Here is a 14,681-nt window from a genome sequence, read left to right as displayed (position 1 = left end):
TGTCTTAGGAAGCCGAGGTGGTTATGTTCTGTCATTGAAATGATAAACACAAAAATCTGTTCCTAAAGAACGAAGGGGAAGATGATTCCAGATATAAGAAACATGAGTGAGAAATAATTATCCTTCAATTGAGTCTCTGTTCTTTTAATTATTGGCTACATTTGTCCTCTTCAATTTTATACATGACAAAGGAAGATGATAGTACCTGTGGCATGCATTTGATTTTAAAATTAGAAGATATTATGGTCACACAAAGGGTAGGTCATGCATGGGAGGTGTAGGGAACCTAAGAACTTGAATATGGCTTGATATACTCTCTTTACAAGAATGAATACAGAAGTCTTAAACTGACTGAAACTACTATAAGAAATGGACTAAGGTAGAATGAAGAAAATTAGAGGCAATAAATCAGTTGGGGTTATAATACAGAAATATCACAAGGAAATTCCCTATATAGTTCTCTTTATTTCAAATAAGTGAAAATGTTATGTTTTTCATTTCATCTTTTCTTTCTTTTTCTTCCACAAAGTTAGAGAACTGGAGGGTAGAACAAGTTCTGCCCAAGGGGGAAGGGTGTCACAAGTGGGAGTGGGGAGGTGATGGGGGAAAGGGTATATGAGGGTGAATACTGTGCAAATAATGTGTACACATATATGTAAATGCAGAAATGATACCTGTTGAATCGGGAGAAGAGGTGATAAGGGTGAATGGAAGAGGGGGTAAATTAATGTATGATATATTTGATAACATTGCAAGAACCTGTTTAAATGATACAATGTACCCCCACCCAGCACAACAATAAAGGGGAAAAAAGATAAGATGGTCAGTTTTAAAAGTTAGAAGATAACATTACTGTAAAAATTAGTGAATTACCATTTACTACAAAAATAAGCAGAATATGACATAGATTTGAGAACTGAAATGGCTTGCAACAGGAGTGATTATAAATTAAGAAGAAAAGTGCTAAGCAACATTTTATTGGATCCAGACTGTTGAAAAAGATGGGGAAAAAAAAACCCCAGAGATTACAGAAGGCATTAAGTTCTTAATTTAGCGCTGTCCCAGAACCTAGTTAAAACAGGATCATAAAGACAGTGTGTTTTTTAGCAAGACTGTTTTGCTCTACCTCATCCTGGGAATGCCTGCTAATTTTCTTCTCCAGCTCTTGGAGGGATTTAACCTGACCAGATCCTTAAATCGTACTTTTCATATGACCTTCAGTTCCAAAGACCAAGGTATTCATTCTTGACTCCTCATTAATATTCACATTCACATTCACATTTATAAAATTGGGAAGATTTGTTCTTGATTATTTACTTCTACTGGCAAATTCTCTCCTTAGAAAATGGGATGATAATTGTGTAGAGAAATGCTGCTATTTTCTTGAGAATATTTATCTCTGCTATTCCCTAATTCTTCTAGGGCAGGTGTGTTGCTTTCCCTTAGGGCTAAAGAGACCATTCAGCAGGAAGGAAATCACTAACGATTTTGTAATGAGAAAAGAATGTTAATGGGATAAGAAAGTCTGTTAATAACTTATGCTGTAAGTTTACCATAAAGACACAATGAGGTCAACAAAATTTGGATTAGTGAACATTATCTGTGACAGTCTGATTAATGTGATGAGATGAAGTAAAAACTGGGAAAATATTAATTTATTAGAAAACAATATAAATTGAAGTAGCTTTGGCGGTTACATACAGAATAATAATGCTAGAACACTTATTTATTCATCTATTGTGCCATTTTTAATTAAATAAATATTTGATAAATGTTAACTATGTTCGATGTGCTATTAGGAATGTACTGATATACAAGACCTCCTCCTCAGCTTTATGCAATTTGTGATCTACTGATTTGAGACAGCACAAATAAGTGATACATATTAATGTCATAAAATTATTACAAACCACTTATGAAATTATTTGACTAGGTAGGATTGCAAAAATAAAAACAGCTATATCAGTTAATGTTGCTTATTCAAATATGTGTACATATACTGAATATAAAGAATTATTTTATTATTTCTCTTAAGACAGAACATAATGGTCACTGGGAAAAGGATTACTATTTTCAAAATGACCTACAGATCAATTTATTTATTGCTGATCTTAACCAAATTTCATATTTTCAATATTTATTATTTCCCCTTAATCAGCCTGTTATCCTTTAACTCTAATAAAGCTATTCAATCTCAATACAAATGTCCTTTCCTTTCATTTTCCTCTTTTACTATCCCTACCACTATTTTGAACATATGGACTCATTATTGCAGTTTGGCATAAACGTTAAGTAAGTTTTATAAAACTATTTACAAAGCAAGTATAGAAATTATTTATTACCTAAATTTTAGAGGAGCTGGGATAGCAAAAGACTGAAAGGTGATTGAAATAATTGTAATATTTTCCAAAAATAATGTGTCATTTTGCCTTATTTCCATCTACTGAGTCATACACAAGTTCATCTCATTTGATCCATGGTGTGAAGAGGAAACTTTCCTACACTGCTGTGAGAGTGAGTGTTCACAGCACCATCTGGGGAAAAAGTTACATTATGTACCAACAGTATATAATCAACCTTGAAATGTCATATGGCTGTGGAAATGAATACATTACATCTATATTCAATGTCATTATGACTAACAAAAATAGTATTGAACAAAAAAGTCACGTACTGAACTATAATCTATGATTCCATCTACATTTGTTCAAAAAATAAGAACTGGGTAAAAACCACTTATAATGGTTAGTAATGGATATTATAGAAAAAAGGAAGATGTGGTCAGTGTAAATATCTAACTTACTAAAATTTTAAGAGGAGAGAGGGAAGAGAAAGAAGGAGGAATAAAAGTTTGGGGGAAGTAGATACTGGCAATGTTTTATTTCTTGTTCACAGTAAAAATAATACAGGTATACATTTTATGATAAACAATTCTGTATATTTTCTTTAGGTGTCTTAAAATTTTTGACAAGAAAACATTTTTAAAGTAATAATGCCCAGAGGAAAATTTTACATTTAAATTATGCTTCCAAACTCTAAAACTAACCAGAGTGCAAAAGAGAGCTCATCAAGACACTGACAAAATATACAGAGGTTTAAATAACATATGGTAGATGTATTGTTCCATTTACTGTATTCTTCTAATTGTGTTTACATGGTGCACCCACACTAAAGTCAATAATAGGAAAATGCTTATCTAGGAAACTGGAGTCAAAATACCTATCTATTATGAGCAAGGGCTTTTTCTAAAATAAATTGAGAGTAGAAAAGATTCATATTTTGAGACTTGCATCAGTTGTGAAAGTTATCCAGAAATTATTTATTACTAAAGAAAAATAAAGGCTGAAACACTTACAATTTTTAAAGTGAAAGTAATATAAGAAGAGAAATATGAAGACAGATATTACAACATTGCCAGGTAATAGGAGGTTGAACACCATGTCTAAAAGGAGAATGAAATGCAGTGAGCTGTACTTCATACTTTCTACTCCATTAATCTTCTTTCTACAGCTATATAAATCTCTAGTTCTGAAGCAGCTTCTGAAATTTTCTTTATTAAGATTAGATTTCATGCCTTCATATCCATAAAATTTAACTTTAAATTCCAATTTTATAGGACAGTTCATGTAGAATGAAATCCTTTAATGCAAAGCTACATGTAGTAAGAAAATGCTTTTTCTATAAAAATAATTTTAAATTCCGAACCATACAATTCAACTATATATATATATATATATATATATATATATGCTTAATTGCTATGAGAATTTATACCAGGGGCATAATCAATATAATCTATATGGTTGACATTTTCTTAAGTAAGGTAGCTGCCATATGTAGCATCAATTTGTCAATTAAAGATCAACATCATTGAAATTGTACCATGCGTTCCTTTTGCAAGATATGCAACAGAAAAGGCTTTTAGTAAGTTAGATAAATAGTTTATAAGTCTATTTCTAACATTATACTATAAGTCTTTTCTCTGACATATAAGTAATACATATATTTTCATTTCTTCTGTTCAGTATGTTAGTATCCATTTCCACTTATAATTACTGTATCCTTCCTTCTTCCCAGTAGACAATCTGTCCCTAATTGTTTTCAATAACTTCTTTTTTAATAATATTATATTTTCTATGATTTTTATTGTCTCCTGAATGAGCCAGAACCCAGGAGGAAACAGATGGTATGCTCAAAAATGGGGAAATTAAGTGGAATTTAGTAAAGCAGATAATTATGAAACTTTAGGTGAAATTAAAGGAATTACCAAAGAAAAGTGGAGTATCCCAAGGCTGGATAAACCTGAACAAACATGGATACAAGGCTCCTACAAGCTACAAAGAAACACATCTAAGAGTTGTGATGTTTTTTGCAGGTGTTGAAGGAAACTACCTACGCAATATCTAGCCTGGCTCTCCTGTGTTCTACTGCCAGTGTCTTCTACCAGCTGAAACTAGGTAACCCAGAGACAAGGAAGATAACTTACCCTAGCCTGTCAAGACAAGCCTCATGGAGGTATTTTGCAAGGCAGAGAAGGATGAAGCAAATAGAAAATATTCACAATTTTTGTGTCACTTTATGATTTATGGGACTATTGTTTAACTTTTGAAGTTATTTCTGATGAATTGCCCTGAACAATTGTTATGCATTACCAACTCTTTATCCCACACATTTTACATTTTACTTTTTAAACAAAAATGCATCATGAGTTCAAGTGTTTTATTAGTTCACTAGTTTAGATTTTTTTCCCTGTGGGGAAAATGTGGATTTAGAGTCAGATAAAAATGACTTCTATTCTGACAATTTTATCTTTGTAAGATATGTTAATTAGATGAGTCTCATTTTCTTCTTTTGAGAGAAGAGATTGCAATAATACCTAATAATAGAATTTACAAAGGAATAAATTAAGAGTGTTTTAAAAGGTTTAATAGAGTTCCAGACTTGGGATCTCTGTGAGGCAGAAATTTTTAAATGAATTTTTGCATGCAGGAAGCATAAATGCAAGACAGAGAGTGTGAACAAGGAACATTGCCAATTTAAGACTGCATTTCTGAGTTCTTCACTGTTGTGGGTCACTGTTGTTTGGTTAGAAGAATGCCTTATGAAAGTCCTTATTAAACACTGCTTGGAAAGGATAGACCAGGGGACAAAACGATGAAACCCATATTCATCACTTCTTATTCCCTGCTTACCATTGGCTGTCCTATTACTGTTGACATCCCTGTATCATGAAGTTGTACATACATGAATACAAAGTTTTTTGAAGGTGCTCCATGAAAAACCTTCCCTGAATAGGTTGCAGCAGCTAGGATTGGAGAAAAAGCATGAAATGAGAGGATTTTGAAGTCGTATATAATAAATGTCTAAATGAATTCCTGATATATGATAGATATAATATGGGCTACAAATACAAGCATAACCGTATTAATATCAATTTAACACAACTATTGTAATAATGCAATTATCAAGTGTGAGATAAAATGTTCTAAGAGTATGAGCAAAGCAATATATAGGTAAATCAGAGCTCTGGCAATGAACTGCAATCAGTTGTAAGTTTCCAGCTCTACTTCTTATAGTTAATCACACATATCTCTCTTTTCTGTAACTTTGTATGTATTGATGAAATATTATCCCTGCAAAAAATATCAAATTCAGCAACATAATTTCACTGATTCATTCATTTTTATTGAATATCTACTATGTGTTTGATATTGTTCTGTGTGGTGAGAGCACAAGAACCAAGGAGTTTCAGGTCCCTGTACTCACAGACCTTACATTCTAATGATGGAGACAGATAAGAGGAAAGGACCTGCAGATGACACTAAGTTATGGTGAATATAATAGAAGGATATTAGGCAGTGATGAAGAGTTTAGGAAGTACTGAAAACAGCAATACTATTTAATATAATGTGGTCAAAGAACATCACATGGAGATATGATATTTGAATTAAAAACCTCAAGGAGGTAAGTGAGGATACAGGTCTGGGAACTTGGATGGAGGAGAGTCTTCTGCAAGAAGATCAGCAAGTGCAAAGTCCTCAATCATGATTTATGTCATTTCAGTCAGCTTTTCACCACTGTGACTAAAGAGCTGAGAAAACAACTTCAAGGAAGAAAGATTTATTTTGGTTCATGGTATAAAAGGTTTCAGTCCATGTTCAGCTGGCTCCATTGCTTTTTTGCTTTCAGCAAGGCAGAAACACCATGGTGGAGGAAAGCTGTTTACCTCATGGCAGCCAAGAGACAGTAAGAGCAAGGGACTGAGGACAAGCTGCACCCTCAAGAGCATGTCTTCAGTGATGCCCTTCCTCCAGCTAGGCCCCAGCTTCTAACAGGTATTGAGCAATGAGTTTATCAATGCACTGATGCATTGATAGAGTCAGAGCCCTCAGGATCCAATCAACTGTCAATAGCACCTGTTGGTGAGCAAACCGTCATCCCATGAGACTTTTGGTAGAGCACTTCATATCCAAATCATAACATACATATTCAAGGAAAAGTAGGAGAGCAGTGTGCTACAATATGGTGAATGATAAGGCGAGTAGTGAGATGAGTTAAGAGGCAACACATCCAGATATTTTAGCTCTCCATCCAATCATGGGAATTTGGCATTCACAGAATGAAAGAGAAAGCCAATGTCAGGTTTCAAACCTAACATTTTAAAAATATTGCTCTGGCTGCTATAGTGGGAATATTTTGGAATGCAAATATAAAGTCAAAAACTTATAATAGTAATGCAGGTTATTTGATAGTACTTTAATATACTGTGGTAGCATTAGGGATTGTGAAAAATTATGACACACAAATATATTTTAGAAGTATTCTCATCAGTCTTACACTACGGGTTAATGAAGAGTATGAATGAGAAAGGAGTCAGGAAAGACTGACTGAGGCTTGAGAACCTGAGAGGATGGAGCAATCATTGACTAAACTTAGGGAGGAAACATTTATAAATACTATATCTGATTGTTTTTGTGTATTGTAATCTGTAATGAATTATAAAATTCAGAAGTTATTTTAATCCTCTCCTTCCTCCCCTTCATACTTTTTCCCACTACAGAAGTGCTCATTATGGAAAATATAAGTGGCATTGATTGTGCTGGTTACCTTCCCAGGCCCGAATCTTCAATTTTTGTCAATTTTCTAAAACTGGTATTCATTTGTTAAACTTACATGAAATGTCATGAGGCTGCTGTTTATTTCTGTGCTGTAGATATCTTTGAAAAAGCAAATTAGATAGATAGTCAGTAGATATCTTTGTAATTCTCTAGACTCCAGAAACTGAGGAGTGCCTTTTAGGATCAAATGCTGATCATCATTTTCAAATGTGAGAAACATTTTTAAAAACATGACAAATTTTCTCGATATATATATATATATATATATATATATATAATTTATATAAGTACACATGTATATATAACATATAGGTAAGTATAATATAAGAATTATATATAATAATATATTACATATGTATATAACTAAAGATCTTTGTGAGACCCTTCACAGTTGCCTACTGTCTTTATAAAATCACTGTGTCCCTTCAGAAAACCTTCTTTATTCAGGCATTAATTTCAACAAGACCATATATCATACTCTGGATCCCCTACAAGTAATCTCCAGCAATTATTTATTTCTGATTTCTGAGTATTAATGAGCCTAATTCCTTGAGACGGTGGACTATTGTTGATTAATTCACAATTTTCTTTTTGATCTGGGATTTATGTTCAGGGCCTCATGTTTGCCAGGCAGATGCTCTATCACTTGAGACATGTCTCTAATCCTTTTTGTGTTGGTTATTTTTTATACAGTGTCTTGCTTTATGCTGTGGCCAGCCTGGATGGTGATCCTCTTCTTTGTGATTCTCCTTTGAGCAAGGATCACAGGTACTACCACTATAGTCGGTCATTGGGTAATTTGTGTCTTCACAAACTTTTTGCCTGGGCTGGCCTCCAATCACAATCCTCCTGATTGCTGTCTCCCACATAGCTAGGATTACAGTCTTGAGTCACCATGGCTGGCACATTTTATACACTATTTTTCTTTTGGTTTGGTTTGGCCTTTTTTTTTCTTACACAGTTGTGTAAAGATGAATTGGGTGAACATTGTCACCTTTAAACTGGTTATTTTTCCTTCTACTTAGCTGTCTTTCAAGTATTTTTCCTTCTACTTACCATGGCTTTCAAGTATATATCACCCCTTAGAATCCAACTGAAAGTCTATAAAAACTTTCCTCTAAAAATTTTAAACATTTTCTCTCAATGTAGTGATGCAAGTTGGGTCAACTCTACTTTAAGGATGCTCTTTTACTTGCTTTGGTAAGAAAAATCCATCCTGCTACTTAGTCATATATAATATGAATATAAATGAAAGTATAAATATGAACATAAAGAACATATAAATTTTCATAAAAATGTAATAGTGAATTTGAAAATGCACTCCTAGGATAATTCTTACAAAATATATTGTAACTTTTTTGAAAAAACTGTCATTACCCTAGAGAAAAATTACAGAGAGAAAAATTATCAGAACAGCATTTTAAGAACTCTAAAACATTACTGAAGTGTTCTGAAGGTATGATTTTAACACATCTATTTTCACATTTCCTAGGTAACATAATGACTAATTAGAAGATGTTTGTTCCTTTCCAACAGCTCCCTTGACCCTTCATTTGATTATTCATGCAATGCTAACACTATTACTGTCATCTCAAATTTTATCATCTAGAATATAGATATGACTGGTAACCTGTGCCTGAACTGAGTAGTATAGAATCATAGGAAAATCAGCAACTCATGAAGGATTATAATGCTAATGGATTTATTTCACTATAGCAACAACATAAATAAGGCACTTATATTTTACATACATTCATATTAAGAGATTTTTTAATTTCCATTGCATCCAAGTCTCATGTCTGATTAAGCAGTATTGTGTATTTAAAGTATTTGGGAATGGCTTTAGTTCTGTTTCTAAGAGTTATTGCTACATTGTCAAGAGGAAATAGCAGAAGATGGACATAATTTCACATGAAATATATATTCAATTCATTATGTCTATTGATACTGAGGGAGTATCAGGTGCTGAAGTAATGGATCAGAGAAGCATGAAACATATCACACCCAAAGAGTTTTTAATGCACATACAGGCAAAAATTCCCACTGACCAACAAACGGACACCTAAACAACAAAGGAAAAGTATATGGAAAACAGGTCATGCTGATGGGAGGCACTAATGGGTTGTGGAGGATAAAAGAAGGAAGTAAAGAAAGTAAATATGGGAGATATAATTTTTAGACAAGAATGAATATGCAACTTTTAGACATGCTGTAATCACCATAAGAAGACTAAGGTAGAAAAGAGAAAAATGGAGGGATGAAGCAATTCAGAATTCAATACGTATATACATGGAAGGAAGTATCATAATGAAACTATCTGTATAGATAACTTTATTGTTGTGCTGGATGGGGGTGCCTTTGACAATTGCAAAATTTCTTACAATGTATCAAAGAAATCATATTTGAATTCACCCCTACACCACTCTCTTTTAACTCTCCCCCAACCAATTCTTGGAATAGTTTCAACGGTTGCCATGTTTGCATTTTCTTACATGTGTACACATTTTTTTCACCATATTCACCCTTCTACTCCCTATCCCTGCCACCTCCCCTCACCCATTGTTGCCATCTCCCTCCCCTCTCTGACCCAGGCAAGACATGTTGTGCCCTCCTGGTCTCAGATTTTATAGAAGAAAAAAGAGAAAAGATAAAGAAAGACATGATGTTTTTATTTGTTTGAGATAAAAGTAGCTAAACAGGGAGTTTCCTTGTGATGCTTCTATGTATATATGTATTATAATTTCAGTTGGTTTATCTCCTCTAATTTTCTTCATTCTACCTTAGCTCTTAGCTTATGGTGGTTTCAGATGGTTTAAGATTTCTATATTCATTCTTGCATAGACAGTATTCCAACCATATTCAAGTCCTTAGTTTCCTCTTTTACCCAATGCCTTCCTTGTGTGACCTATCTTCAGTGTGACCAGTGTCTCATAATATTGCTGCATTTGTATTTGTTTATATTTCACATATGAAAGACAACAACATATTGCCTTTGGCCTTCTGAGACTGTCTAACATCACTTAAGACGATGTTCTCCAGTTCCATCCATTTACCTGCACATGAGAAAACTTCATGCTTCTTTGTGACTGAGTAAATTTCTATTGTGTATAAATACCACATTTTCTAAATCCATTTGTCTGTAATGGGGCACCTTGGCTGTTTCCATAGCTTGGTTATTGTGAACAGTGCTGCACCTGGCTGTGCAGGTGTCTTCTCACATTTCTTCAGGTATATCCCTGGGGGGCAGGGTATCAATGAATCATATGACAGATGTATTTTTAATTTTTTAAGGAGCCTCTATACTGTTTTCCATTGTAGTTGTACTAGCTTACACTTCCACCAGCAGTGTATGAGGGTTCCCTTTTCCCCATATCTTAGCCAACATTTGTTGTTTGTGTTCTTGATGATAGCTATGCTAACAGGAGTGAGGTGGAATCTTAATGTGGTTTTGATTTGCAGTTCCTTTATGGCCAGTGATGGTGAACATTTTTCATGCTTTTTAGACATTCAGACTTCTTCCTTAGAAAAGGCATTGTTAAGTACATTTGCCGATTTCTTCATTGGGTCACTGATTTTTTTTAGGAGTTTAGTTTTTTGAGCTGCCTGCATATTCTGGATATTAGTCCCTTGTCTGATATATAACTCACAAAGATTTTCTCCCATTCTGTAGGTAGCGTCTTCAATTTAGAAATCATTTCTTTTGGTGTGCAGAAGCTTTTTAATTCCAAGTACTCCAATTTGTCAATCCTTTCTCTTAGTTTCTGAGCCAACTGAGTTCTAATGAGGAAGTCATTGCTTATGACTACTGCTTCTAACGTATTCCCTGCTCTTCCCTGTACTATCTTCAAGGTTTCAGGTCTTATAGGAAGGTCCTTAATCCACTTTGAGTTGATACTTGTACATGGTAATAAACAAAGCTCTAGTTTCTGTTTTCTGCAGGCAGATATCCAGTTTTCCCAGCACCATTTGTTGAAGAGGCTATGTTTTCTCCATTATATGTTTTTAGCAACTTTATCAAAAATTAGATGGACATAGCTTTGTGGATTCATTTCTTGGTCTTCTATTTTGTTCCACTGGTCTTCAAATCCATTTTTGTGCCAGTACTATGTTGTTTTTATTGCTATGGCTCTGTAGTATTTTTTAAAGTCAGGTATTATGATACCTCACGCATTGTTCTTTTTGCTCAATATACATATCTTAAAACAAACAACTTGTTTTTCAAAAAAGAGAATAGCAAGGTAAAACAGGTCCTGTCTGGGAGAGGGCACTGGTGGGCAGGAGCACATAAGAAAAGGGTGAAGGAGGAGGAAACATTGTATACCATGAAACTGAGGAGAGCACCCACAGAGTGGGAGGAAATTCGTGCCAGGTGCACAGCAGACACGGGACTGATCACCAGAACATACAGGGAGCTCAAAAAAGTAAATTCTCCCAAAACTAATGAACCAATGAAGAAATGCGCAGTGAACTAAACAGAACTTTCTCAAAAGAAGAAATTCAAATGGCCAAAAAACACATGAAAAAATGCTCACCATCTCTAGCAATAAAGGAAATGCAAATTAAAACCACGCTAAGATTCCACCTCACCCCTGTTAGAACAGTCATCATCAGCAACACCACCAACAACAGGTGTTGGCGAGGATGCGGGGAAAAAGGAACCCTCTTACACTGTTGGTGGGAATGTAGACTAGTACAACCACTCTGGAAAAAAATTTGGAGGCTACTTAAAAAGCTAAACATTGATCTACCATTTGATCCAGCAATACCACTCCTGGGGATATACTCAAAAGACTGTTACTCCAGAGGCACCTGCACACCCATGTTTATTGAGGCACTATTCACAATAGCCAAGTTATGGAAACAGCCAAGATGCCCCAGCACTGATGAATGGATTAAGAAAATGTGGTATCTATACACAATGGAATTTTATGCAGCCATGAAGAAGAACGAAATGTTATCATTCGCTGGTAAATGGATGGAATTGGAGAACATCATTCTGAGTGAGGTTAGCCTGGCCCAAAAGACCAAAAATCGTATGTTCTCCTTCATATGTGGACACTAGATCAAGGGCAAACACAACAAGGGGATTGGACTTTGATCACATGATAAAGCGAGAACACACAAGGGAGGGGTGAGGATAGGTAAGACACCTAAAAAATTAGCTAGCATTTGTTGCCCTCAATGCAGAGAAACTAAAGCAGATACTTTAAAGCAACTAAGGCCAATAGAAGAAGGGGAACAGGTACTAGAGAAAAGGTTAGTTTGAGAAGAATTAACTTAGAAGGTAACGCACATGCACAGGAAATCAATGAGAGTCAACTCCCTGTACAGCTATCCTTATCTCAACTAGCAAAACCCCTTGTTCCTTCCTATTATTGCTTATACTCTCTCTTCAACAAAATTAGAGATAGGGCAAAGTAGTTTCTAGCAGGTAGTGAGGGTAAGGAGGAGTAAGGGAGGGAGTGGGGCAGGTTGGTAAGAAGGGGGTGGGGGGAAGGGGAAAGAAATGACCCAAGCATTGTATGCACATATGAATAAAATAAAAAATTTTAAAAAGTATATAGTATATACTCATGTATGAAAACGAAAAAATGATACCTATTATAGCTATTCTAAGAATGGGTGGAGTGAGATAAAGGAGAATGATGGAGGGGGTGAATTTAACTAAGATTTGTTGTAAACACTTTTGTAAATGTCACAATGTACCCAACTACAACAATAATACAATAATTTAAAAATAAAAACAAAGAATTTGTTGTCTTGTGAAACTAAATAATGGTGTGAGTTAGTATCCATTTAACGAAGCTAAACATGTTTTGGTATATATTAATTTTTTAAAAGTTAGAATCTGCAAAATTAAAGGCTCAAATTATAGGTTATTGTTATGTTACGGTGCATTACATGTTTCATGTTCAAGACTGCAACTCTGAGTGGAATGCCTTAAACTTAATATTAAAGTGAATATAGCATTTCACCTGATAAAAATTATTGAATAACTCAAATTTAGTAATATGAAGAATGGAGCCCATGTTTACTGAATCCAGGATGTTATTTTTTTCAGCTTCAAATCATGGGATTAACAAAAAAGGAGAAAAAGTCTATCTCCTATAAAACTATCAAATGGATTATCTTTTCTATATAATACAGTCAGAACTACTATATAATATTTCCTTAAATATAAAACCACTATTCATAACTGCTGGGAGATTATGGCAACTAAGTACCAAAGGACTGTCAAACTGTGAGAAGGCTTAAAGATCCAAGTACTTGAGGAAGAATTATAAAAAAGGAATTTTCTGGAAGTTATAAGGAAAAGTAAGTTAACGAGGACTTTTCCAGAGTGCATGAAGATTTATGAGAGAGAATTTATATGAGATTGTGAGTATATGTATGTGTGTGTATCCAAGTGTGCAGGCATGTGTGTTTGCATATGTTTCTGTGTGTGTGTGTGGACTAGTTGATTGAGTAAATGCTTATGGACTGTTGGATGCAGTGATAAATACAGACTATAAATGTAGAATTACTTTGAAGTATGATATGACATAAGAGTTAAATTAGATTTTATATGTGTAGGGTACAAATGGCAATATATAAACTGAAAGTATTTTAAAAGGCAGAAGTATTTATTCATCTCAAGACGGTTGGAGGCTGGTGCTCTAAGGTTGACTCACACAGCAGATGAGTGATATGAAGACTCTGGGTTTCCTTTTCTGGGATTTGTTTGTCCTTCCCCTCAGGGCATGTGTTCCTCTATAAAATATCAAATTGCGTAAATATGTCCAAGACAATAAGTGGATTGGAGAGTTTATTGGAAGGAATTGGGGCTATCTTAGTGTTGCTGACTTATCTACATTTTAGAGCCAACTTTTTGAAAGAAAAAAAGTAGTGGAAGATCTGAGGCTTAGGGCATCAGTATTTTAATTACCCCTAAATTCAAATGTGCAGATGTTAACACTTAGTACTGCAGAATGTGTTTGCATTTGGAGATAGATCCTTTCAGGAAGTGGTTAAATTAAAATGAGACTTTTAATGAGCTCTAATTAATCTGACTGTTGTTCCAAAAGACATAAAATTTAAACACACAAAGACTCCAGAGACACATGTGCACAGAGAGATGACCATGCAAAGAGGAACCAAGTCTGCTAGCCAAAGAGAATGGTGTTAGAGGAAACTAACTCTGCTGGAGACTTGATCTGGGCTTGCATCCTCCAGAACTGTGAGAAAATACATTTCTGTTATTTAAGCCCCCTATTCTATGATTTTTTGTTGTGGCAGCTCTGGCAAACTAATACAGAGAATAGTTGGAAAGATGAGGGCTACTTTGTGCTGAGTATGGTCTTTTTCAGTTACTCTCAGAGGATCTTCTCTGGGATCCTGATGAAGAAGACTGTGTTACATGCCTGTTGCTGCACTGCAGGAGAAAGGATGCACATGAAAATGTTTTAATTTGAACACCTGGAAAGCGAGGAGAAAGAGAGAGAGAAGAAAGAAAGAAAGAAAGAGAGAGAGAGAGAGAAAGGAAGGAAGAAAGAAAGAAAGGAAGGAAGGAAGGAAGGAAGGAAG

The sequence above is a fragment of the Castor canadensis genome, chromosome 3, assembly GCF_047511655.1.
Source record: "Castor canadensis chromosome 3, mCasCan1.hap1v2, whole genome shotgun sequence".
Taxonomy (NCBI): Eukaryota; Metazoa; Chordata; class Mammalia; order Rodentia; family Castoridae; genus Castor; species Castor canadensis.
This window is presented reverse-complemented; position numbering follows the sequence as displayed.